Source organism: Mesoplodon densirostris, chromosome 8, assembly GCF_025265405.1.
Source record: "Mesoplodon densirostris isolate mMesDen1 chromosome 8, mMesDen1 primary haplotype, whole genome shotgun sequence".
NCBI classification, from domain to species: domain Eukaryota; kingdom Metazoa; phylum Chordata; class Mammalia; order Artiodactyla; family Ziphiidae; genus Mesoplodon; species Mesoplodon densirostris.
In genome coordinates this window covers 20,282,992-20,295,120 of record NC_082668.1, presented here as the reverse complement: position 1 = coordinate 20,295,120, position 12,129 = coordinate 20,282,992, and positions in this window count along the sequence as shown.

Genomic DNA, 12,129 nt, shown 5'->3' with positions numbered 1-12,129 from the left:
TATGGGCCTCAGTTTCCAGCTGACCCAGGAGGGAACATCACTCACACCCCCTTCTCCTACCTCCCCTCCATCAGCACCCTGGATGGGGACAGTGTCCGGGCCCAATCGTAACAATTTTTAATAAAATCCTTCCCAGAGCTCAACTCGGTGATCTTGATATCTTCCCCAGCTCTAATTTCCTGCCTGACTCAGGCCCTCAAAGGCTGGAGGGAGGCAGCTGCAGCTGATCCCCCAGCCCCTCACCCCCAGCCCCCAGCTCAGATCCTAGCCCAGAAGGAGTTATGTCATCCTCAACCTCTGCAAATGAGGAGCGGGAATCGCCAAGTGGACTGGGGTCCGACTGACCTGGTCTCGGCTGGCCATTCCCGCTGCAGGCTGCCTTTTCCCAAATCTGAAAACCCGGACTCCGCAGCATCTGAACTCAGAGCCCACAAGAACGCCGACGGGGCTCTGGCCTTGTGGTCCACAGCCGCAGCGCCTGCCTCTCAGCCAATCACTGGAGACAATGCATTTTGCTAGAAGATTTCAAAGTACACCTTGGGTGACTGGAGCGGGCGTCTGCTGGCACTTTTTCCCCACTGCAGAGTGGCAGTGAGGGAAACTGAGTCCCAGAGGCAGCACCTGGGAGGAGGCGCTGAACAGTCAAGCTTCGTATGGAGTGGAAAAATCCTTCCTATCCATGTGATGGGAAGAATGGATACTGGGAGAAATCCCTCTATTCCCACATACCCCATCTCTGGCCTGTCTGAAGGTCTACAAGGAGGGAGAGCCCCATGGAAAGTCACAACAAGAATAAAGAAAAGATTCCTAATTTTTATTGAGTACCTAAAACAGAGAAAGCACTTGGTAACCACTTCAAATGTCCTACTGCATTTAATCCTCACAATAACCCAGTGATATAGGTATTTTTATAATCCCCATTCTACATGTCTGAAAACAGGTACCGGCAGCGTAAGTGACTTGCCCAAGGTCCACAGCTGGCAGATGGTAGAGCCAGAATTCAAAGCCAGGCAAACAAGCTCTACAGCTGGCACTCAGCCTGGGTGCCACTGAGCCCCTTTCCCCCATGTGACAGGGGCCCCTCTGGCTTCCCTACGGAATGGAGAATGGATCAGAAAGCCAGACCCCGCAGTCCCAGAAATCCTTCCCCTCACTGGAGTCTTCTGGGGGCTCGAGGTCATGCTCTTGGAATTCTCTCTGTGCCTCCAGGGGAGGATTTAAGGTTACCTGCAGTTTTACCAGTTCCCTACTCTGCTGGCCAGCTATGACCCACCTCCTCTCTCTCCCTAACCTCCCCCCTCCACACACACAAGCACGCACACCCTGAAGGCACTGTCAAGGATCTTCTCTGGGAGAAAGATGCTCAACCATGACACGCCCATTCACAGCACTGGGGGTCCCACCAGACCCCTCCTCCCTCACTAAGCCAGCTACTGCCCCAGCCCCCGTCCTTTCCATGTCCGGTTCCCTGGTCCCCCCATCCTCCTGAATAGATAGGAAATCCCTCCTGACGTCCACCAGCTTCATTTCCATCTCACTCTGTTACATCTCAGCCTTAACTCTGAATCCTCTGAACCCATCCGGGGGAAAAAGAGACATTTCCAGGAACTTGCCCTCCCTTCCCACAGAAACGTGAGAGGGACGCTGAAAGCCCCCAGAAATACTCCTCTGTGCCCAGCTCTCCAACGCCCTCGCACAGACTCCAGTGTTATCCTTCAGACTTCCAAGATGCTGTGCCCTGGCGGTGAGGCAGCCACTCCCCCTTGTGGATCCATGCATGAGTGGGGGCTCCCCCAGGAGTCCCTAAACTCTCATGAAAGCCACGCTGACAGCGGTCAAGGTGGGTGTCCCTGAGGGCGGCGAGAGGGTGATAAACCTGACGCCTAGGTGACCGAGGGAGGAGAGTGCCTGTCGGGGACGGGTGGGGCAGATGCCAGCTGAGTTTACCTGTCTGCGGAGGCAGAAGCGCAGGGGCAGGAAGCAGGAGAAGAGGTACTTGCTCCATCGAATCACGCAGGAGAAGCACCAGCTCATCTGAGTCATGTTTAACCCCGACGTGCGCGCCCCGGGCGCAAGGGTCGGAAGCAGGACCGGCTGCTCCGGGGAGGTGGTGAGGAGGAAGGCGAGAGACCCGCCCCGTGGTCTCCCGGATGCTCAGCCCCGCAGGAGCAGCCCGAGTGTCCCGGCCCCTCTAGCGGGAGGAGCTCGACAGAGCCCCCGAGGCGCGGCCCCGACGTGGCTCCATCTCCCCCGGAAGCCCCGGCGGGAGACGCGGGCGCTACAGGGCGCTTCCACCCTCGGGGACTTCCTCCAGCTGCTGCCTCTTTCCTCCCCTCGTTGTGACAGCCTCTGCCTGCCGGTCTCCCAGGCGGGCTGTGGGGGAGGGGGGCGGGGGCGGGCGCAGGCACCCCGGCAACTTCGGAGGCGGCTCGGGGAGAGGCTCGCAGGAGAGGCTGAGGGGCAGAGCAGAGGCGGTGCCAGGCGCCAGGCGACCACCTGCGGGAAGGCGCAGCGGCGGTGGCGGCAGCATTGTGCTCCAAGCTGCAGTGAGTGTGTGAGTGTGCGCGTGTGTGCGTCTGTGTGTGCGGATTCCCTCCAGACCTCACTCTAATTTCCACATTGCTCCCCAGAGCATAATGTGATTAACTTAAACGGAGACCTCCGGCTTCCATGACTGAAGCAGAAACATCCCTGGGCCTGGCATGCACGTCAGGACACCGAACACAACCTGGACGGGCTGTCCCAACTCACCAACCTCTGACCCTGGCCACACCTCGACCCCTCTGCCTGGATCTCTCTCCAGCCAACTACAGGAGGGAGCTCTGAGCATCCAAACGCCCCCCACAAGCTGGAAGGGCCCCTGCCTAAGAGGCTGAACCAACTCAGATTGATGAGAGCGGGCTGGGCCCCCCACAGCTATGGCTGAACCTCCCGCTCGGGGTTCAGGGTGTGCCACGTCCCATCACATCCTGCCCCGTGGCCGCCACTGGAGAACAGGGACCCTTCTCTGCCTCTGCTGTGCTCAGAGGATGTGAACAGGGGTTGGAAGCATCTCAGGAGAATTGTTTGGGGGTCACCATACTGTGACCCTGGAACCAGGGAGCAGGAGGAAGAGAGAGGTGAGAGGAGGTGCTGGACTCTGGAGAGAGGGAGAGAAGACGCAGAGAGACAAACACAGAGGGAGACCCACAGACAGACTTCGGGGAGGTGGAAAGAGGCGGCTGTGAGCTCTGCCCCTGGTTCTGTCCCTGCAGAGAAACTGGGAGGGGAGCCAGCCAGCCAAGCCCAGAAAGAAAAAGGGCGGGAGAGCTGCGGCTGCGAGCAGGACCCTGCCAGGGCCTCCTCCACAGCAACAGACCACTGGAGCCCAGCCAGGGCGCTCCCAACCCCCGCGCGCCGCCTCCGACCGCTGCCTGCACTCCCGGGCCCGGGCTTCCCTGGGCACTGTACCGGGGCTGTTTTTCCTGGCAATGCTGTCTCTCTGTCCTCAGGGAGACAATGCTGTCCTTCTTCCTCAGGGAAGGATGGGGACACACAGACAGCATTGCAGGGGCTCCAGGCAAGGTCTCCCTCCCGACATGCAGAGTTTCTCAGCGAGCTTACTCCTGCCTCCAAGCTCCCCCCACCCCATGGGACTTCTCAGGCCCTCCCCACTCCCCAGTTCATCTCCCCACCATGAGACAAGGCAGTGGGGTGCAGCGCTTTGGGGGAGGTTGACAGGAACACAGTGAGGGAGGGGGGAAGGGGGCCCTGCTGGTACGCACCAGCTCTAGCCAGCTCTCTAGCACCAGCTAGAGAGACGAGGAAAGACAGACACTGGGGCCCTCAGCCCTCAACAGTGCCCAAGCAAAGGGTCCCTCACTGTCTTCCCACACACACCACCACGAAGGCTCTGGATGAAAGCGGGAGGGGGCGTCACGGAAGTAGGCGGAGATGTAATACGCGAGCCCCTCCCTAGCAGGCCCTGCCTTTGCTCTTGCCCATGACCTACAGTGAAGTGCCTGGCACTGCTGAAGTCCGTGCCAGGCCTGCAGAGGGGCCCTTCCTCCTCTTTGGGGGGCCTGCGATCTTCACAGCCCTCCCCACCCTGGCGCCAGAGGAAATGGCTGCGTCGTGAGATGTGAGGAAACTGGGCTTAATCCACAGCATGTGGAACAAAGTTTAATCAAAAGGAATCACTAGGGCTTCTCTGGTGGTGCAGTGGTTGAGAGTCCGCCTGCCGATGTAGGGGACACGGGTTCGTGCCCCGGTCCGGGAAGATCCCACATGCTGCGGAGCAGCTGGGCCCGTGAGCCATGGCCGCTGAGCCTGCGTGTCCGGAGCCTGTGCTCCACACGGGAGGGGCCACGACAGTGAGAGGCCCGCGTACTGCCAAAAAAAAAAAAAAAAAAAAAGGAATCACTGGTTGAATTTTTCAAACAGAAGGAAGTTCCTCAGGTAGGCTGAAGTGTGGCCCTGCCTAGACTAAGAGAGAAGGACAAGATGATTTTCTTTAAGAGGATTCTTAAGACTCCTCAGCACCAAGAACATGAAAGGCACTCATCAAACAGAAGGAAGGAAGAGCAGATGGGAAGAAAGAGAAGGAAGTGATTTCTAGGTTCAGCCCTTCCCTACAAGGAGATCCTGATAAAAAGGGCTCAGAAGGGCCAAGGGCCTTCATTTCATCTACCGGCCAGCAGGAGGTGTCCTTAAGCCAGTGACCCTCCAGAAAGGAAGGGAAGAGCCCGTGGCTGACAGAGATAGGAAGCCAGGCCCAGCACTGCCTGGGCTTCTCCCCGGCTCCCTCCTCCCAGCCCCTGGTCCCACCACACCTCCACAGAGCTTCAAGCCCAGCGTTGCGGCTCCTGAACGAAGTCCTGCCCCCAAGGCAGGACGTGGAAATGTGTCCTCGGGAGTTTGGTGCCTCATGGGAAGTCACACATCCTCTGTTCTGTTTTCATCACCAGAGGAGATCAGAACCCTGAAGAGAGCAGCTACAGGATCCCCAGAACCTCCTGGAAAGCTTTAGCAAGGATCCCCATGCTTCCTCTTTCAACTTTTGTGAAGGTGGGGAGGGGGTCCAATCTCAGAAGTTCGTCTTTCAATTTCAGTCTCTTTCTCCTCAAAGCACCAGAAACTGCATCTGGTAGGTTCTTGCATGCATCCCATCCCCCATCTCTCCTTCCAGGCCCCCAAGCGTCAGGGTCAGAGATGCAGGATTTCACAGAATAGATCAGACGCAGATGTTCAGACATAGGGGACCACGGATAGGGATGAGTCTGGGCAGGGTCTGCTCTGTCACAGGAGCCTCAAGTCAGACCCCAACCTGTCTGCAGCCCCCGTTTGGGTACCTGACAACAGACCCCCAGCTCCTCACCTCGGCCTCCCCAGTGGAGCTTGTGAAAAGCTGGCCACCATCCTCGGAGGGTTAACCAATCCTCTGGGGACGCTTTGTCTCCCCTGCCCGGTCCAGCCTCCCGCAGACCCCCCGGCCTGTCTCCCTGTCACCCCTGGGACCCCGGCCCTTCCTCTCTCTGCCTCCTCAGCTAGAGGCCAGACTGCTAAGCAGGGCTGGATGTGGGCCTGGCCACGGCTGGAAGGAGAAGGAATTTCTTCTCCACACCCCACTCTTGTTCACACAGCCCAGAGACCCGGATTCTGAGTCCAGGCCAGGGAGGAGATTCCAGAGCCTAGAGCCAGGTAGGATGGAGGCCACATTCACAGAAAGGGGGCTGCTCCGCCCCCACCCCACCCCCGTCCCCCCTGCTCCCCACCACCCCTGAGAAGCGGGAGAAGAATGGGAAACTTCCCAGAGGCATCCAGAGAAGGTGTCAGGGAAACAAGAGAGCAGGTCACAGCCACCAGCTCCCTGGGGACAGGGTAAGCACAGATTCTCCTCTGTCCCATGTCCCCAGGGCCACAGTGCCCCCGGCTGGTTTTGTCTGTGGCGAGACAAAGGCGGCTCCTGTGAAGGAAGAATGGCTTGGGCATCTGATCGGAGGCTCCGGGTCTTGCTTTCACACCAAGAGAGATGCACAGAGGCCACTCCCTGGAGGCCCCCAGCCTTCCTCCTCCATCAGATGGGGACAGCTCCGGCAGGCCCAGCCCCCCACGTGCTTGCTCACAGCTACAGTTGATTTCACCACCCTCCCAACCACAGCAATTCCTCCCGCGGCCCCCAGGGGGCTCCTACTTGGGTCTCACCTCAAAGACTGGCATCCCCAGAGCCTCAACACGGCCACCAGGGACGGATTTCACCAGCCCCACTCATGGTTAAACTACCCAACCACATTCAAGGTCCAGGACTCCCACACAGCAACAGAACTGGGGTCCCTCCAGAGCTGGGGGTCCCATCTCATGTGGACTCCAACGTCACCTTCTCGGATCACCCCACTAAAGTCCTTCCGTCGTGCCAGCTCCCAGTCTGTGTGACACCAGCAAGTTCATGTCTTCAGAGCACGCAGCACTTATTGATAGATTTGCTCACTTCCTCACTGTTTCACCCCCTCGCCCCCAGATTGTTGGCTCCCAGAGGATCTTGGCGGTCATTTATGGTTGCAGTCCCAGCACCCAGCTCCCAGCACCCAGCACTCAGCACTCAGCACTCAGCATGGTGCAGGGCACAGAGTCGATAAACATGAGTTACTTGGTAAATTGGTAGGTTGACTGCATGAATACAAGAAAGAAGAAAGGCAGGCCATTCCTGCTTCTAAATCCAGAGTCCCTGCCCCAGCCCTGGACTGCGGCCACTGAGGAGTGTCATTTTCCAGATTCTTAACTGCTACTGCACCAGGACAGTGGGATCTTTACGCATCCCTACTCCACCCACCCCTGATGAGGGGCCACCTCCTTATTCTGCTCCTAAACATCCAGTACCGGTTCCAGTTAAACTTGAAAGAGACCCCGTGCCTTCCCCTGCCTCCCCCCAACCCTGACAGCACACGATTGACACATGAGGACACTGAGTTCCCAGAGAGGCAAGCGGACTTGCCAGGAGTCACACAACCAAAAAGTGGCAGAACCAGAACGGATCAAAGCCCTCCATTCCTGGCTCTTTGCTCTTCCACAGCACAATGCTGCAGAGGCGGGAGAGGAGAGGAAATGTTTCCCCTCACAGATATCCTGAGGAGGTGAACCCATAAGTTCTCTTTCTCCCCTTTACCACTACTAACCCGGGTCTCTGACCCCTCACAGGCAGGAAGTTCCTCTTGATATCTGACCTCCATCCCTGCTCTCAGATTCCAGACCATTTCCTCTTAGACTGCCTCGCCTGGGGAGGAACGACTTGGTCGCCCTCTCCGCACAATAAATGCCTTCAGATACTGGCAGCTCATTATTCAAGCCCCCATCCCCACCCTTCTCTGTTCTGCAGGCTGAAAATCCTGGGTCCTCTGGGCCCCTTTCCAAATGACTTCCATCACCACCCAGCAGCTGACATGATAAATGGGTGGGGGAAGGGTGGGGACAGACCTGGAGTGATGGTGGGTATTGACCCACTGGGGAGCCCGAGGCCTGGGCTGCCTTTCCGGACAAGCCATGGCATCTAGGGGTGGAGAAGTGAGAACAGGGGCCTGCAGTCATCCTGGTCATCCCTCTGCCCCTGGGGTGTTCATTGCAGGGCCTAGCATGGAGACTGCAGACCGAGGAGCTGGGCTGCTGGGTCTGAGCCCAGGCTCCCGCAATGAGATTAAAGCAGGGACTGTCTAATTTATTCTGATGGAACCAGGAGAGGGAGTGAGATGAATGGAGAGGGCAGGAGAGAGGGGGGAAGGAGGGGCAGGGGAAGGTCCAATCTGGGAAGCCCAATTGCATCAGAACCGGCTGATACAATTACCGTCCACCCCATCCCCGCCCTCTCCCACACAGCCCCCTCCCCGTCCTGGGAAAGCAGCCCACTGACTGCCCCTGAACTGGACAGAGAGGGCAGTTGGGTGGGGAAGGTACAGGAAGAGAGCAGCTGGGTTAAAGCCCCGAGTCCGAAGAACCAAGATGCCCCAAAAAGGCAAAGATAGTGACAGTGACTGGCAGACAGCAAGAGACGTCAAAGAGAGAGGCAAACGGAGGTAGATACAGACAGATAAGCAGATCCCTCCTACCCCCCTATTCTCACCTGACAACCTTCCTCTATCCCGCTCCCTGGCGCCCCTCACCCCTCTCCAGCCAGGACATTACACTGGTCTGCTCTCCTGGGCCCATCCCTTACACTGTTTCTGCAAAGTGAGGAAATGGGAGAGAGGCCAGGAAATGAGACCCCAGGACTCTCCAGTCCCCACTCACCCCAGGGCCCTCAGTCCATGCCCTGCAGACGTCCAGGGAGCTGTGAGAAGGAAGGAGGGCCAGGAGGAGCCAGGCCACTGAGACAGATCCCAGGTGGACCCCAAGATGGACATGAGGACAGGAGCAGGGAAACTGAGCTTTCAAGAGAGCCATCCAAGATGGAAAAGGCAGTGGGGCTGAGACTGCCAATGACCAGAGAAGTGAGAGAAAGCCGGTGTGAGTGGAGAGGAGACCAGCAAACAGAGGGCGGAGGAAGTCGGGAGGCAAGAAGACAAGAGAAAGGTGGAGGGCTCCGACCATCTCACGAAGAGCAGTGGGGGAGGGTCAGCATCAGGGGAGTGGGGGGAGGACAGGAATAAAGAAAGAGGAGAGGAAGCATGATGTGCCACCAGTCAGGCTGCCAGGGAAACCGAGGCACGAAACAAGGTGACACGGCCTCATCTACAGGTTCCAGAAGCAAGCAGGGCCTGGGGCTCCTGGAACTCCCACCAGCCCAGACTCAGACCACTGAAGGGGCAGACACAGAGCAGAGTCTGAGCTGAGACCCTCAGGGCCCAGCTGCGGCCCCTGTAGTCAGAAGCCAGACCTGGGTTAAGGCTCTCAGGGCACTTGCTTCCTCACTAGGAGAAGGCCACAGCTGGTCCAGGGGGGCAGGCCTGGAACAAGCTCTTGCGAGGCCCTCAAGCACCCCCAGATGTGAATCCTTCACCACTCCACAGAAGCCAGGAGAGCCGGCACGTCAGTGCACCCGGGCTGGACCCTGCATTAGATGTGGGTAAAATCCCTGCATCCCTTCAAGTCAAGGCTGGAGGCTCTCCTGGGTCTGCAGATTTCCATTTGCTCCAGTGACCTGAATGGTACAACGCAGCTTCCTCTTCCCCCTCCTAAAAGGGTCCCAGACCCCCTCTGTGAACCACTTGAACCTGGTTTTTGGCATATCCTATTCTCACTCTGTCTGGGAGCTTCTGGATAGAGCAGGGCAGGCCTGGCCCCAGTCAGACCAGAGAGAATGAGTTTACTGATGCAGCCTCCCCCGCCCCATCGCAGCCCTGTGGATGGATGAACAGAGTCATGAAGCCGTGAGGGGTGAGGACTCGGACCCAAGGGTAGGAGGAAGCACCCCAGACTAGGCTTGGGGCACAGCCCCTCTGGGAGCCCCAGTGTCCTCATCTGGGGAACAGGCACTGTTGCATTTGCTTTTTTTCTTCCCAGTGCAGTTGAGAGCATGCCAGGGAACACGTATGGGAAGCGTCACCTCCATCGTCCTCACTCTCACCTCCCAAAGAGAAAGACTGAGGTAAAAGCCAGCAGATACCAAGGTCTGAATCCTGGCCCTGACACTTACCAGCTATGTGACCTTGAAGAGATTATTTCTCTATTCTGAGCCTATTTCCTCTTCTATAGAATGGAGACAAGGATCCTAACCTCATGGGTAGTTGTGAGGATTAAATTAAATGTGAAAATGCCTGGCACTGCACCCAACTCATCCAGGCATTCTTTGGAGCTACTGGACAAATATCTCAGTACGTGGGTCCAGGAGGGGCACGCTGGGGTGACTATAAAAGCAAATTCACCCACCCCGAAACCCTTCCTGGGTCTGCTAGCTGCATACTACACACCCCACCCCCACCAGACAGATGCTCTGCATCAGAGCCCTGGGCAAGAGCACCCTGTCTGGAACACACAGTTCACACTGCCATCCGGGGAATGGAAACCCGAGGAAGAGGAGCCAGGAGTCCCGGCAGGATGAAGCCAAAGCAGCATTGTTAGGAAGATGTTGGAAGCAGGCCAGAAGAGAGGTGGAATGGGGGGCACATAGCCCAGAAGAGGCTGGAACTCAGGAAGAGGGAGGAACTGAAGGATGCCTCTCAAGCAGGGGAGACAGAAAAGAAAGCACAGCAGTGAGTTCCTAAGCTTCCCGCCCCCACTGAAGATAATCAGGAGGAAATGGCCAGGACTAAGCAGGAAATACTCAAGTTAGACAACAGGCAGAACTTCCAATAAGGCACCACAGTGCCAGAGAGGCCTCTGTTCTCACCCTACTATTCCCCCACTCTCCTCTTCTAAACCCCAAGTCAGGTTTGAGTCTTCAACTTCCTATGACTTAGCATAATACCTCAGTGTTAGAAGTTCCTGTTCACTTTAGCAGGAAAACAGGCCGGCCCTGCCCCACCCCCACCCCGGTCCCCAAATCTCCAGCGTTACTCAGTCCAGAACCTTCTGTATGGATTCTCTTGCCAAAACCAAAACCCATTCCCATCATCCGTGGCCATCTTAGATCCCTGGGGTAGGGGAACACTTTCCATGCAGACATGCACACCAGCTTTCTCTCACTTCTCTGGTCATTGGCAGTCCTAACCCCACTGCCTTTTCCATCTTGGATGTCTACTCCTCATCCATCGGAAACATCTTCCTCAACCAGGCCTTGCCTAGGCCACTCACACCTGGTTCTGTCTAACCCCAGATTGTCCCCTTTCTTAAGTTTCTGTCTCTGGGAGGCAGAGGAAAGTGTGCAGAGGCTGAGGATGGGGATAGAGGTGGTGGGAGAGGTGAAGCAGCTTGGAGGACAGGGCGGAGCCCTCTTAGGGAAAGGCTGATGGAACCCCATGATTGTTGCTGAAAGTTCGTAAGAAAGGGCTGGGCACTGGTTAGAAATGGGCTATATTTTGTTTAAGGGGCCAAAGGAAGGAAGCAAACATGAGCCTGCAAAGAGAGGAATTGTGTACATCGTACATGGACACACATAAAACACGCCCTTACAGGACAAGGTGAGGGTCCTGGAGCCAAAGGTCCAGGGCTGGGACTCTGTAGATGAGGAATGGGGGATCAGGACAGGAAGGAGTGGAAGGGGGTAGAGCTGAGTATCCCTGGAGAGAGAAACATAGGTGCCAATGGAAACTTCTGGCCAATTTGGACCCCAAATAGCATGCAAATCGGATGCAGAAGAATATGCAAATGAGGTTACTTTACAGGGAATTCTTTGTCTATGCCCTGCTTGACTATAAGGAGATGTCAGTGCAGGGCTGCCCTGGAGGTAAGAACCACCCCAGTCTTCCTCCTTGAGACCCCCATCTCCTTGAAGGAGGCCCCTCCCCCTCCAGCCTTGGGCCCCAGGGACGGGGGCCTCCTGGGGCCTCGCCCTACCCTTAAGTCTCTTTCTAGATCCCCAGACCTCCTTATATCTCTGCCCCTCACACCCCAAACTTCCTCTTCCACAAGGGACTTATCCCTTAACCCCACAGAAGGGGGGACTCTGCGTCCTATGGAGAGAAGCTTTCTACCGATGAAAACAGGAAGGGCGGCAGCAAAGGGAAATCAAAAGATCAACAATCATGGGGGCAGCTCAGGCAGCAAGGCCCACGGGGATCATCCCAGTCAGCCCCCGGCCTTCCCGGAGATCCCCCCCAGCCCAGGTCAACCAAGGGCCCTCCTGGCTTAAAGTTCTTCCAGAAGGGAGACTCCAGAGCCTCCCCAGATCAACGTGTTCTCTGGCTTCACAGCCCTGGCTGCTGGGAAGTGCTTCCTAATGTCTGACCTCCAGCCCTTCTGCTGCTCTTTTCACACCTGCTGGTGGCTTCACACCTCACATCCCATCAATGGCCTCAAGGCCATAACTAAGAGAGCTGATTTAGGAGGAAGGGAGTGGAGGATCCCCTGCATCTGGGTCAAGAAAAGGCTGCATCTTGCAGCCCTCCTCACCAGTCACAGCATTCCTGCCAGCCTCACTCCACGGCAGGTGAAGGAGGCCCCGGCCCAAAGGAGCGAAGAGGATACTTCCGGGGAAGTTGGCTGATGGAACACACACGTTTTACATGCTCCCTCTTGAAACTCCTCTAAAGCAACAGGAAAGTTGTTGTTGTTTTAAGGAAAGCA